This window comes from Drosophila bipectinata, unplaced genomic scaffold (genome assembly GCF_030179905.1).
Source record: "Drosophila bipectinata strain 14024-0381.07 unplaced genomic scaffold, DbipHiC1v2 scaffold_157, whole genome shotgun sequence".
NCBI lineage: Eukaryota > Metazoa > Arthropoda > Insecta > Diptera > Drosophilidae > Drosophila > Drosophila bipectinata.
In genome coordinates this window covers 10,001-25,000 of record NW_027222796.1, presented here as the reverse complement: position 1 = coordinate 25,000, position 15,000 = coordinate 10,001, and the positions used below count along the sequence as shown (strand labels likewise).

Genomic DNA, 15,000 nt, shown 5'->3' with positions numbered 1-15,000 from the left:
CCACACTTTCGTCAAGCTGGGTATTTATTTGCCTTCTTTCCCTCACCTAAAAATACTCATCGGTATTTTAGTATATTCATATAATATAAATAATATACTATATTGGTAGGACGACACCACCTACCCTATATACCTTTTTGAACACACTTTCGTCAAGCTGGGTATTTATTTGCCTTTTTACCCTCACCTAAATATACTCATCGGTATATTTCAGTATATTTTAGTATATCCATATGAATATGTATATCCATATCCATATCCATATCCATATCCATATGAAAATAATTTAATATTTCCATATTTATTATAATATAATAAATATTATTATATTATATATTATATGGTAGGCTATCCCCATCACCTACCATATATTTCATATACATATAAATATTTTCATATCCATATATATTTTTTTATATTCATATATTTTCATATATGTTATATGCATATGTATTCATAACCATATGCTCATATATTAATACTGGCGGTCTTCTGTTTAATATAATATTATTTTAATATTATATTGGCAGGCTGAACACCACCTACCCTATATACCTTTTTGAACACGGTTTCGTCAATCCGGTCATTTATTGTATGGGAAGTATGACTTTCCCACACATATTTGGATATCCATACGATTGCATATCCATATGAAAATATTTTTAATATTTTTAATATATTTTTAATATTTCCATATTTAATATAATATAATTAAATTATTATATTATATATTATATGGTAGGCTATCACCATCACCTACCATATATTTCATATACATATAAATATTTTCATATCCATATATATTTTTTTATATTCATATATTTTCATATATGTTATATGCATATGTATTCATAACCATATGCTTATATATTAATACTGGCGGTCTTCTGTTTAATATAATATTATTTTAATATTATATTGGTAGGCCGAACACCACCTACCCTATATACCTTTTTGAACACGGTTTCGTCAATCCGGTCATTTATTGTATGGGAAGTATGACTTTCCCACACATATTTGGATATCCATACGATTGCATATCCATATGAAAATATTTTTAATATTTTTAATATATTTTTAATATTTCCATATTTAATATAATATAATTAAATTATTATATTATATATTATATGGTAGGCTATCACCATCACCTACCATATATTTCATATACATATAAATATTTTCATATCCATATATATTTTTTTATATTCATATATTTTCATATATGTTATATGCATATGTATTCATAACCATATGCTCATATATTAATACTGGCGGTCTTCTGTTTAATATAATATTATTTTAATATTATATTGGTAGGCCGAACACCACCTACCCTATATACCTTTTTGAACACGGTTTCGTCAATCCGGTCATTTATTGTATGGGAAGTATGACTTTCCCACACATATTTGGATATCCATACGATTGCATATCCATATGAAAATATTTTTAATATTTTTAATATATTTTTAATATTTCCATATTTAATATAATATAATTAAATTATTATATTATATATTATATGGTAGGCTATCCTCATCACCTACCATATATTTCATATACATATAAATATTTTCATATCCATATATATTTTTTTATATTCATATATTTTCATATATGTTATATGCATATGTATTCATAACCATATGCTCATATATTAATACTGGCGGTCTTCTGTTTAATATAATATTATTTTAATATTATATTGGCAGGCTGAACACCACCTACCCTATATACCTTTTTGAACACGGTTTCGTCAATCCGGTCATTTATTGTATGGGAAGTATGACTTTCCCACACATATTTGGATATCCATACGATTGCATATCCATATGAAAATATTTTTAATATTTTTAATATATTTTTAATATTTCCATATTTAATATAATATAATTAAATTATTATATTATATATTATATGGTAGGCTAACATCATCACCTACCATATATTCCATATACATATAAATATTTTCATATTCATATATATTTTTTTTTATATATTCATATATTTTCATATATGTTATATGCATATGTATTCATAACCATATGCTTATATATTAATACTGGCGATCTTCTGTTTAATATAATATTATTTTAATATTATATTGGCAGGCTGAACACCACCTACCCTATATACCTTTTTGAACACGGTTTCGTCAATCCGGTCATTTATTGTATGGGAAGTATGACTTTCCCACACATATTTGGATATCCATACGATTGCATATCCATATGAAAATATTTTTAATATTTTTAATATATTTTTAATATTTCCATATTTAATATAATATAATTAAATTATTATATTATATATTATATGGTAGGCTAACATCATCACCTACCATATATTCCATATACATATAAATATTTTCATATTCATATATATTTTTTTTTATATATTCATATATTTTCATATATGTTATATGCATATGTATTCATAACCATATGCTTATATATTAATACTGGCGATCTTCTGTTTAATATAATATTATTTTAATATTATATTGGCAGGCTGAACACCACCTACCCTATATACCTTTTTGAACACGGTTTCGTCAATCCGGTCATTTATTGTATGGGAAGTATGACTTTCCCACACATATTTGGATATCCATACGATTGCATATCCATATGAAAATATTTTTAATATTTTTAATATATTTTTAATATTTCCATATTTAATATAATATAATTAAATTATTATATTATATATTATATGGTAGGCTATCACCATCACCTACCATATATTTCATATACATATAAATATTTTCATATCCATATATATTTTTTTATATTCATATATTTTCATATATGTTATATGCATATGTATTCATAACCATATGCTTATATATTAATACTGGCGGTCTTCTGTTTAATATAATATTATTTTAATATTATATTGGTAGGCCGAACACCACCTACCCTATATACCTTTTTGAACACGGTTTCGTCAATCCGGTCATTTATTGTATGGGAAGTATGACTTTCCCACACATATTTGGATATCCATACGATTGCATATCCATATGAAAATATTTTTAATATTTTTAATATATTTTTAATATTTCCATATTTAATATAATATAATTAAATTATTATATTATATATTATATGGTAGGCTATCACCATCACCTACCATATATTTCATATACATATAAATATTTTCATATCCATATATATTTTTTTATATTCATATATTTTCATATATGTTATATGCATATGTATTCATAACCATATGCTCATATATTAATACTGGCGGTCTTCTGTTTAATATAATATTATTTTAATATTATATTGGTAGGCCGAACACCACCTACCCTATATACCTTTTTGAACACGGTTTCGTCAATCCGGTCATTTATTGTATGGGAAGTATGACTTTCCCACACATATTTGGATATCCATACGATTGCATATCCATATGAAAATATTTTTAATATTTTTAATATATTTTTAATATTTCCATATTTAATATAATATAATTAAATTATTATATTATATATTATATGGTAGGCTATCCTCATCACCTACCATATATTTCATATACATATAAATATTTTCATATCCATATATATTTTTTTATATTCATATATTTTCATATATGTTATATGCATATGTATTCATAACCATATGCTCATATATTAATACTGGCGGTCTTCTGTTTAATATAATATTATTTTAATATTATATTGGCAGGCTGAACACCACCTACCCTATATACCTTTTTGAACACGGTTTCGTCAATCCGGTCATTTATTGTATGGGAAGTATGACTTTCCCACACATATTTGGATATCCATACGATTGCATATCCATATGAAAATATTTTTAATATTTTTAATATATTTTTAATATTTCCATATTTAATATAATATAATTAAATTATTATATTATATATTATATGGTAGGCTAACATCATCACCTACCATATATTCCATATACATATAAATATTTTCATATTCATATATATTTTTTTTTATATATTCATATATTTTCATATATGTTATATGCATATGTATTCATAACCATATGCTTATATATTAATACTGGCGATCTTCTGTTTAATATAATATTATTTTAATATTATATTGGTAGGCCGAACACCACCTACCCTATATACCTTTTTGAACACGGTTTCGTCAATCCGGTCATTTATCGTATAGGAAGTACGACTTTCCCACACATATTTGGATATCCATACGATTGCATATCCATATGAAAATATTTTTAATATTTTTAATATTCGTGAGTTTTTAAATAGGGACAGAAGGAATCTCTTGAATTGAATCATGCGCGTCACTAATAAGATGACGAGGCATTTGGCTACCTATGCGAAAGTAATTCAACTCCCGCCGTCTTAAGGTTTAAGACTTATAACAATATATGTTTAATATTTTTAATATCCGTGAGGTTTTAAATAGGGACAGAAGGAATCTCTTGAATTGAATCATGCGCGTCACTAATAAGATGACGAGGCATTTGGCTACCTATGCGAAAGTAATTCAACTCCCGCCGTCTTAAGGTTTAAGACTTATAACAATATATGTTTAATATTTTTAATATCCGTGAGGTTTTAAATAGGGACAGAAGGAATCTCTTGAATTGAATCATGCGCGTCACTAATAAGATGACGAGGCATTTGGCTACCTATGCGAAAGTAATTCAACTCCCGCCGTCTTAAGGTTTAAGACTTATAACAATATATGTTTAATATTTTTAATATCCGTGAGGTTTTAAATAGGGACAGAAGGAATCTCTTGAATTGAATCATGCGCGTCACTAATAAGATGACGAGGCATTTGGCTACCTATGCGAAAGTAATTCAACTCCCGCCGTCTTAAGGTTTAAGACTTATAACAATATATGTTTAATATTTTTAATATCCGTGAGGTTTTAAATAGGGACAGAAGGAATCTCTTGAATTGAATCATGCGCGTCACTAATAAGATGACAAGGCATTTGGCTACCTATGCGAAAGTAATTCAACTCCCGCCGTCTTAAGGTTTAAGACTTATAACAATATATGTTTAATATTTTTAATATCCGTGAGGTTTTAAATAGGGACAGAAGGAATCTCTTGAATTGAATCATGCGCGTCACTAATAAGATGACGAGGCATTTGGCTACCTATGCGAAAGTAATTCAACTCCCGCCGTCTTAAGGTTTAAGACTTATAACAATATATGTTTAATATTTTTAATATCCGTGAGGTTTTAAATAGGGACAGAAGGAATCTCTTGAATTGAATCATGCGCGTCACTAATAAGATGACGAGGCATTTGGCTACCTATGCGAAAGTAATTCAACTCCCGCCGTCTTAAGGTTTAAGACTTATAACAATATATGTTTAATATTTTTAATATCCGTGAGGTTTTAAATAGGGACAGAAGGAATCTCTTGAATTGAATCATGCGCGTCACTAATAAGATGACAAGGCATTTGGCTACCTATGCGAAAGTAATTCAACTCCCGCCGTCTTAAAGTTTAAGACTTATAACAATATAAATGAAAAATATTATTTTCATTTTTCACGTCACTAATAAGATGACGAGGCATTTGGCTACCTAAACGAAAGTAATTCATCTTCCGCCGTTATAAGGTTTAAGACTTATAACAATATAAATGAAAAATATTATTTTCATTTTTCACGTCACTAATAAGATGACGAGGCATTTGGCTACCTATGCGAAAGTAATTCAACTCCCGCCGTCTTAAAGTTTAAGACTTATAACAATATAAATGAAAAATATTATTTTCATTTTTCACGTCACTATTAAGATGACGAGGCATTTGGCTACCTAAACGAAAGTAATTCATCTTCCGCCGTTATAAGGTTTAAGACTTATAACAATATAAATGAAAAATATTATTTTCATTTTTCACGTCACTAATAAGATGACGAGGCATTTGGCTACCTATGCGAAAGTAATTCAACTCCCGCCGTCTTAAAGTTTAAGACTTATAACAATATAAATGAAAAATATTATTTTCATTTTTCACGTCACTAATAAGATGACGAGGCATTTGGCTACCTATGCGAAAGTAATTCAACTCCCGCCGTCTTAAGGTTTAAGACTTATAACAATATATGTTTAATATTTTTAATATCCGTGAGGTTTTAAATAGGGACAGAAGGAATCTCTTGAATTGAATCATGCGCGTCACTAATAAGATGACGAGGCATTTGGCTACCTATGCGAAAGTAATTCAACTCCCGCCGTCTTAAGGTTTAAGACTTATAACAATATATGTTTAATATTTTTAATATCCGTGAGGTTTTAAATAGGGACAGAAGGAATCTCTTGAATTGAATCATGCGCGTCACTAATAAGATGACGAGGCATTTGGCTACCTATGCGAAAGTAATTCAACTCCCGCCGTCTTAAAGTTTAAGACTTATAACAATATAAATGAAAAATATTATTTTCATTTTTCACGTCACTAATAAGATGACGAGGCATTTGGCTACCTAAAAGAAAGTAATTCATCTTCCGCCGTTATAAGGTTTAAGACTTATAACAATATAAATGAAAAATATTATTTTCATTTTTCACGTCACTAATAAGATGACGAGGCATTTGGCTACCTAAACGAAAGTAATTCAACTCCCGCCGTCTTAAGGTTTAAGACTTATAACAATATAAATGAAAAATATTATTTTCATTTTTCACGTCACTAATAAGATGACGAAACAGTTAGTAGGCCACAATTAGTAGGGAAACGTGGACAACCCGTGATAAATCCTTATATGCTTTCTTAGATATAGCATATAAAGATTTTTTATACTAAATATACATATTTACACATGCATATTTACATTTTTTTATATTTCGAATCATCAAGCAAAGGATAAGCTTCAGTGGATCGCAGTATGGCAGCTGCTCAACCACTTACAACACCTTGCCCGTTACAAAAGTCGTTTACAATTGATTCTAGGCTTTGTCATTGTATTAAATAATGTTTTCATATGTAACTAGCATGGCATCAGGTGATCAAAGATCCTCCCAATTTACTATGTTACAAATTACATTGGCATCACATCCATTGTCGTTTAAAATATAAATAATAAACTTTAAATGGTTTAGAAGCCATACAATGCAAATTGCCCCTTATTTATCATTGCAGTCCAGCACGGATACGACCTTAGAGGCGTTCAGGCATAATCCAACGGACGTAGCGTCATACCACTGTTCGCTCGAACAAGTATTGTGCCATTGGTCCGTACCTGCGGTTCCTCTCGTACTACGCAGGAATGCTGTCGCAACAACGTTTTGTCATTAGTAGGGTAAAACTAACCTGTCTCACGACGGTCTAAACCCAGCTCACGTTCCCTTGCATGGGTGAACAATCCAACGCTTGGTGAATTTTGCTTCACAATGATAGGAAGAGCCGACATCGGACGACCAAGAAGCGGCGTCGCTATGAACGCTCGGCCGCCACAAGCCAGTTATCCCCATGCTACCTTCGTCGAAACCTCTTGTTAAAAACTCTTTAAACCAAAAGGATCGATAGGCCGAGCTTTTGCTGTCCCTGTGTGTACTGAACACCGAGATCAAGTCAGCATTTGCCCTTTTGCTCTATGTGTGGTTTCTGTCCGCACTGAGCTGGCCTTGGGACACCTCCGTTATTATTTGAGAGATGTACCGCCCCAGTCAAACTCCCTACCTGGCAATGTCCTTGAATTGGATCATACCTGAGTAATTGGAGTTATACCAAATTTTCAAATCGATAATACATGAATGCATCTCTCATTAAAGAATTTGTTTGCGATTATATAACAAACTCGTGATACTTTGATCAAGAAGCTTGCATCAAAACCCAATACCATAAGATATAATAAATATATCCGTATAATGGCTAGGAAATGATACACGTTCCATTTAATCAAGTAAGTAAGGAAACAATAAGAGTAGTGGTATTTCATTGTCGATACCAAACCGAAGTCTAATATCTCCCACTTATTCTACACCTCTTATGTCTCCTTACACTGCCAGATTAGAGTCAAGCTCAAAAGGGTCTTCTTTCCCCGCTAATTATTCCAAGCCCGTTCCCTTGGCTGTGGTTTCGCTAGATAGTAGATAGGGACAGAAGGAATCTCGTTAATCCATTCATGCGCGTCACTAATTAGATGACGAGGCATTTGGCTTTTTTTTTTTTTTTTTTTTTTTTTTTTGTTCGCTAAGGATCGTAAAAATCTTCAAAAGATACACACTCAGGTTATGATGTTATTTAGCCAATAAGAGTGTGCATGCACGATTCATCTTGTGGGTTCATACGACCCAGAAGACGCCTACGTACTAAAAACCGCCTCGTTTTTAAGCGAATTTTATGCCGTTTTTAGATGTTATGCTACGGCAGCAAGCTTTTAATATGAACGTGATGCATGACTAAGTCCAATCACGCGTGTATCCCGACAGATACATGAATTGTCGCCAACTCCAGAGACCACCACTGATTACCCGGACACTAATGATATGACTATCACTAGTGCTGAGGAGGTCTGAAGCAATCAGCCGTTTTACCGACTGACCGCTCCATATTCCTCTCCAGTTCACAGTGGCGGAATGGAACTCAACAACATGTTGCGAGCCGAAAAGTCTCCGCAAATTTGTCCGTATGTCCGGTGTCTCGTACTTCTCGACTTTGCGCTGATGCGCTTGGTCGAGAGAATGTCCGTCGGTCACTACCTGCGCGTCAATCACATAAATGTGATTTTGTCGGATAGCTACCAGGTCGGGTTTATTCAATCCGGTCTCGCCCTGCAGACTTGGTTCAACATGAACGACGCAGCCTTTCCTCTCAAGTCCCCGCTTGATTAGATTTACTACGCCGTCGTGCCGAGCTATCCTCCTCCCATGAGTACGATAGCATTGCTGCAAGATGTGGTTTGTTGTTTCGGGAGCATCACATCCTGCACGGCACCGTCTTCCCAATTCGTGCCTTCCCCTCGTGGTACGAGACCTTGAGGGTAGGGCATTTATCCGCAGTTTGATTCCTTCTGTATATTCCCTTCCTGTTAGCAAACGCGTGGGTTGGACAACCCATCCGTGTTGCGGAGCAAAACGCTCTGCTTCACGGAGCCCGCCACCATCAACAGACATGTGCAACCTATTTGCCAAGTACGAATCTACCTGTAGACGGGTTAACAACTCTTGACTTCCAGCCTGAAGCCTATCCCGGGCCCTCCGCATTTCGTCTTCCACGAAAGAGCTGGCTACCTCGGATTGCTCGAGGTGAGGCCATTTTATACTGCTCAATCGCTTCAAACGAAGCATCGGTGCTATCCATCTCAACGATGGTAACCCGAGACCCCCACTTCTGTGGGGGGCATGGAAAAAAGAAGTTGGTACGTCTACCGGAAGCCTCAACCACTTCCGTGCGGTATATCGAACCAATGTGTCAAATTTCTTCAGAACGCCTATCGTCACACTCCCAAGGGTCAGCTTGTGATAGAGTTGTGGGATAAGGACAGTCCGAAGGGCAAATAACTTCTGCTGTGGCTTCAGGGGGGCCCGAGTCAATCTCAACAGCTTCGGTTGCAACTCCTCAGCTGGATTGTACCGGACCCGCCCATCCGCAGTGAATTTAATCCCTAAATACTTCCACTCGTCAGTGCGCTTCAGTGAAGGAACCTCGCGCTCCCAACCAAAAAGCTCCGCCGTTCCACGACAGTACACTTTTGCTTGGCTTGCCCCTTTATGCTGACAGTGAAACACTTGTCAGTGTTAAGGGTGAGGCCCACAGAGGAGAGAAAGCCAACTGTGGTGTCCAACAATTTCTGAAGGCCCATCGGAGTTTCCGCAAAAAGGACTATATCATCTGCGAACGCAGCCGCATTTGTCATAGCGTTTCCGACTTTGGCACCAATCTCACTGGGTAAGGACCTAAGTAACCGGTCAATGACCAGATTAAATAGTATGGGAGACAAAGGGTCACCCTGCTTGACGCCTCTTGCAGGAATGAACTCCCTTGAAACCCACCCGTTCCCAGTTAGCATTGTGCCGCCGCCCTCGTACGAATTCCGTATGTAGTTGATTAGTCCTTGTGGGGCACCATACGAAGCCAATGTGTTGTAGACCGCTTTGTGAGCTACCGCATCAAAGGCTTTACTAACATCGAGGGTCCCGATGTAGCACGATTTAAATCGCTTATGATGTTCCCTTAGAACTAAATCAACAATCGTCGTATTGTCAGCACACCCATCGGTCGGTAGGAACCCTCGCTGACGCGAATCCCAGTTGACTGCACTAATCAACCGGGCTGCCAAAATGGCATTTAGTTGCCTAACCAAAACCGAGGGGACTGAAATAGGACGATAGTCTTGCGGACGACTTGCCGTCGCCATCTTCGGGATGAAGATGGTTCTGGCCAGACGGATGGAGTACGGAAGTCTCCCACACCAGAGAATTAAGTTCATTATGCGTAGCATAATGCCATCGGGGATACTCCTGGCAGTTCTTGGAGTAATCCCGTCCGGGCCTGGAGAACCTGATAATTTGACCTTATGGGCCCTAAGATCGCGCTGGTTCACAGCGGACCATACTCTCTCCAACGAATGTTCCATGTGGAACGAGGCGTGTTCGATGGAGCTTGAGCTAGGCGTGGTCATTATCTGTTTCCAATATGGCTCCATAATTTCCTGGGGTGGCTGCACCGACTCGTCAGCGCCCTCCAGCAGGGACTTTATGCATCTTCCCGGATGTTTATCCCAGTTACGCTGAACCCTAGCGTACTGCTGCCTTCTACGCTGTCTCATATTTCGAGGCTCCGTTCGGGGCCTCGTCAGAATGTGCGGTTCATTCCGTGGCGGAAAAATTTCCATGAGATAGCAAGATAAACTTTGGAGAGTGGTTTCCTGTCCCGAGACCTGCGCATTATCTACGATAGTTTGCAGGACCTCGGCTCTCCACCGGGAATCGCATACTACTGGGGCATAGCCCTGTAGTACCCTGAGGATTTCGCTGTTCGTCTGTTCGTGTGGTCTGATTGGTCCCGAAGATGATGTTGATACTCGTCGGTTTTGCTCGCTATTACTAGGGCGGCGCTGTGAGGTATTCGACTCTAATGCTTCTGGGGTGGGAACAGATTGCCCTCTTATCTGTTCCAGTTTTGCCTTATATTCACCCCTCTTCCGATATGAAGAAATTGCATCGGAACTGCGGTGTGTAAAAATTTCCGCTAGCTTTTTATTTAGATGTCGAATACCACTTGCTGCAAGCTCGACCTCCTTTCTCGCCATCATCAACGTTTCTTCCTCTGACCACCTCGCTTTTTTATCAACACGAAGACGTTGTGTATCAAGTTCGTCTTTGTGTCGATGTGACATGTGGACGCCCAAACCCCTCTTGGAGTTGAACGACATTCCACATATCGTGCAGGGCACCCGACCTGAAAGGTTAACCGCTGCACCACGTTCATACTGGTTGCTAGCATCCAGACTAGTAGCCGTGGACTCTCCTCTTCCTATTATATCATCAATTATCCGAGGCTCGTTGTTAGTTTCTGCACCAATATGTTTTTAAGGGGTCCACCGGTATGCTACCCACAGGGACCCCTCCGCCGCTCCAATCCGCTACCAGCCAAAGCTAGTACCCAGCGAATACCACCAGGAGGTTTTGAGTCGACTTGCCTTGATCGTATGATTTACGAGTTACGGAATTGCACTCTACGCGATCTCCAACCTTAAGAGAGTCATAGTTACTCCCGCCGTTGACCCGCGCTTACTTGAATTTCTTCACTTTGACATTCAGAGCACTGGGCAGAAATCACATTGTGTCAACACCCGCTAGGGCCATCACAATGCTTTGTTTTAATTAGACAGTCGGATTCCCCAAGTCCGTGCCAGTTCTGAATTGATTGTTAATTGATAATCGTTATAATTAATAAGAACTAATTGGTTTGACCCAACTAGTATTCTTAAAAATTTTAGCAAGAAAGTTCCACAATTGGATACGTAACTAAACTATCCGGGGAACAAGTTACAACCATAAATGATTATAACTCTATTTACCCAGAACGAGCACATAAACCATATTATTGTTTCCCAATCAAGCCCGACTATCTCAATCTTCAGAGCCAATCCTTATCCCGAAGTTACGGATCTAATTTGCCGACTTCCCTTACCTACATTATTCTATCGACTAGAGACTCTTCACCTTGGAGACCAGCTGCGGATATTGGTACGGCCTGTTGAGAAGTTTGCGTATCCCCACCATAAATTTTCAAGGTCCGAGGAGAAAATATCGACACAACAGTATATGTCATGCTCTTCTAGCCCATCTACCATATCTCTCTGCGAAAGACTTCCATGGTAGTACGACTATAAAACAGAAAAGAAAACTCTTCCGATATCTCTCGACGGCTTCTTTATGGTCGTTCCTGTTGCCAGGATGAGCACGAGGCCCATATTTAATAACAAACGGATACTCAACAGGTTACGGAATTGGAACCGTATTCCCTTTCGTTCAAAATTATTCAAGTATATAATTTTCACAATAATTGTAATATTTATTTTTACTTGAAAATTTTCGGCTTTCGCCTTGAACTTAGGACCGACTAACTCGTGATCAACCACTGTTCACACGAAACCCTTCTCCACTTCAGTCCTCCAAGGTCTCATTCGATTATTTGCTACTACCACCAAGATCTGTACCAATAGCAGCTCCATGCAGGCTTACGCCAAACACTTCTACGCATACCATTGTACCTTCCTACTCACTAAAGTTTCAAAATTTATATTACAAGTAATATAAATCATCTACTTTAGCGGTAATGTATAGGTATACAACTTAAGCGCCATCCATTTTAAGGGCTAGTTGCTTCGGCAGGTGAGTTGTTACACACTCCTTAGCGGATTTCGACTTCCATGATCACCGTCCTGCTGTTTTAAGCAACCAACGCCTTTCATGGTTTCTGCATGAGTTGTTAATTTGGGCACCGTAACATTACGTTTGGTTCATCCCACAGCGCCAGTTCTGCTTACCAAAAGTGGCCCACTGGGCACATTATATCATAACCTTAAACTTCATATCAAGAAAGTTAAGGTTCTTACCCATTTAAAGTTTGAGAATAGGTTAAGATCGTTTCGACCCTAAGGCCTCTAATCATTCGCTTTACCAGATAAGATTATTTTATATAACATTAAAATGCACCAGCTATCCTGAGGGAAACTTCGGAAGGAACCAGCTACTAGATGGTTCGATTGGTCTTTCGCCCCTATACTCAATTCTGACAATCGATTTGCACGTCAGAACTGTTTCGGTCTTCCATCAGGGTTTCCCCTGACTTCAACCTGATCAAGTATAGTTCACCATCTTTCGGGTCACAGCATATCTGCTCAAGGTACGTTCCAGTTAGAGGCATAAATAATATAAATATTATTATACATAACTATATAGAACGCCCCGGGATTGTGTTAATTAACTATAAAATAGTTAAAAAACTAATCCCATTAATAGTCAAGTTAATTACGCTATTAGGTTTATATCCCAATAACTTGCACATATGTTAGACTCCTTGGTCCGTGTTTCAAGACGGGTCCCGAAGGTATCCTGAATCTTTCGCATTGTTAATCATACAAGTGCATATAATAAACACAAAAATCAATGATAATTATGCCATTATATAATTCCGAAAAATTAACGCACTGTATTCTTATTAATCTATCAACACTTTATCAAATTAATGACATTTATCCTATGTTAAAATGCAAGCATAATAATTTGAATAAACTATAAGTCATATTTTATGATAAATTATATATGTTAATAGATTACAATGTCCTTATATGGAAAAAATGCACACTATTTCTATAATATTATTTAAATATTATAACTTTAATGATGAATTTTCCATAATGGATATTCAGGTTCATCGGGCTTAACCTCTAAGCAGTTTCACGTACTATTTAACTCTCTATTCAGAGTTCTTTTCAACTTTCCCTCACGGTACTTGTTTACTATCGGTCTCATGGTTATATTTAGTTTTAGATGGAGTTTACCACCCACTTAGTGCTGCACTATCAAGCAACACGACTCTTTGGAAACATCATCTAGTAATCATTAACGTTATACGGGCCTGGCACCCTCTATGGGTAAATGGCCTCATTTAAGAAGGACTTAAATCGTTAATTTCTCATACTAGAATATTGACGCTCCATACACTGCATCTCACATTTGCCATATAGACAAAGTGACTTAGTGCTGAACTGATTTCTTTTCGCTCGCCGCTACTAAGAAAATCCTTGTTAGTTTCTTTTCCTCCCCTAATTAATATGCTTAAATTCAGGGGGTAGTCCCATATGAGTTGAGGTTGTATAAAGCAATGTATATATATATAAACAATATATCTCTATGAAGAACAATATATTTGATATATTTTCAATTTTCGCATCTTTAAATAAGAGACAATTCTAGTTAAAAAAATTTAATTTTTTTTATGCTAGACATTTCTCAGTATTATTTGAATTGAAAAAGAAAGAATTGTATATCTTCATTTTTTCTTTTATAAATATTTGAGATAATTGCTTTTATATTTAATATTATGAATATATAAATATATCCAATAATATACCATATGCATATCATTATAAAAATATATAATAATAAGCAACTTTATTAGCATAGTCTTACAACCCTCAACCATATGTAGTCCAAGCAGCACTATAAAATTAATTAAAGTACATAACAGCATGGACTGCGATATGCGTTCAAAATGTCGATGTTCATGTGTCCTGCAGTTCACACGATGACGCACAGTTTGCTGCGTTCTTCATCGACCCATGAGCCGAGTGATCCACCGCTTAGAGTTTTATAAATATATATAAATATACAATTCGTCAATTATGTTTTTATTGAAAGAAATTAAAAATACACCATTTAACTGGCATATATCAATTCCTTCAATAAAGTTATTTTTATACCTAAAATAATTGTTGCGAAATGTCTTAGTTTTATATAATCAATATAAATATAATTTATATTGTTTTAATATTATATAA

General features: G+C 35.7%; 1 non-coding gene and 1 pseudogene across 1 annotated transcript; both read right to left on the bottom strand.

Annotated features, from left to right (window-relative positions):
- Positions 1-6,832: 6,832 nt before the first annotated feature.
- LOC138927057 (large subunit ribosomal RNA) lies at positions 6,833-14,315 on the bottom strand (annotated as a pseudogene).
- A 316-nt stretch (positions 14,316-14,631) lies between these two features.
- Positions 14,632-14,810, bottom strand: LOC138927053 (5.8S ribosomal RNA). Its single transcript, XR_011443688.1, has one exon. It is a non-coding gene; the product is annotated as a 5.8S ribosomal RNA (ribosomal RNA).
- Positions 14,811-15,000: the final 190 nt, after the last annotated feature.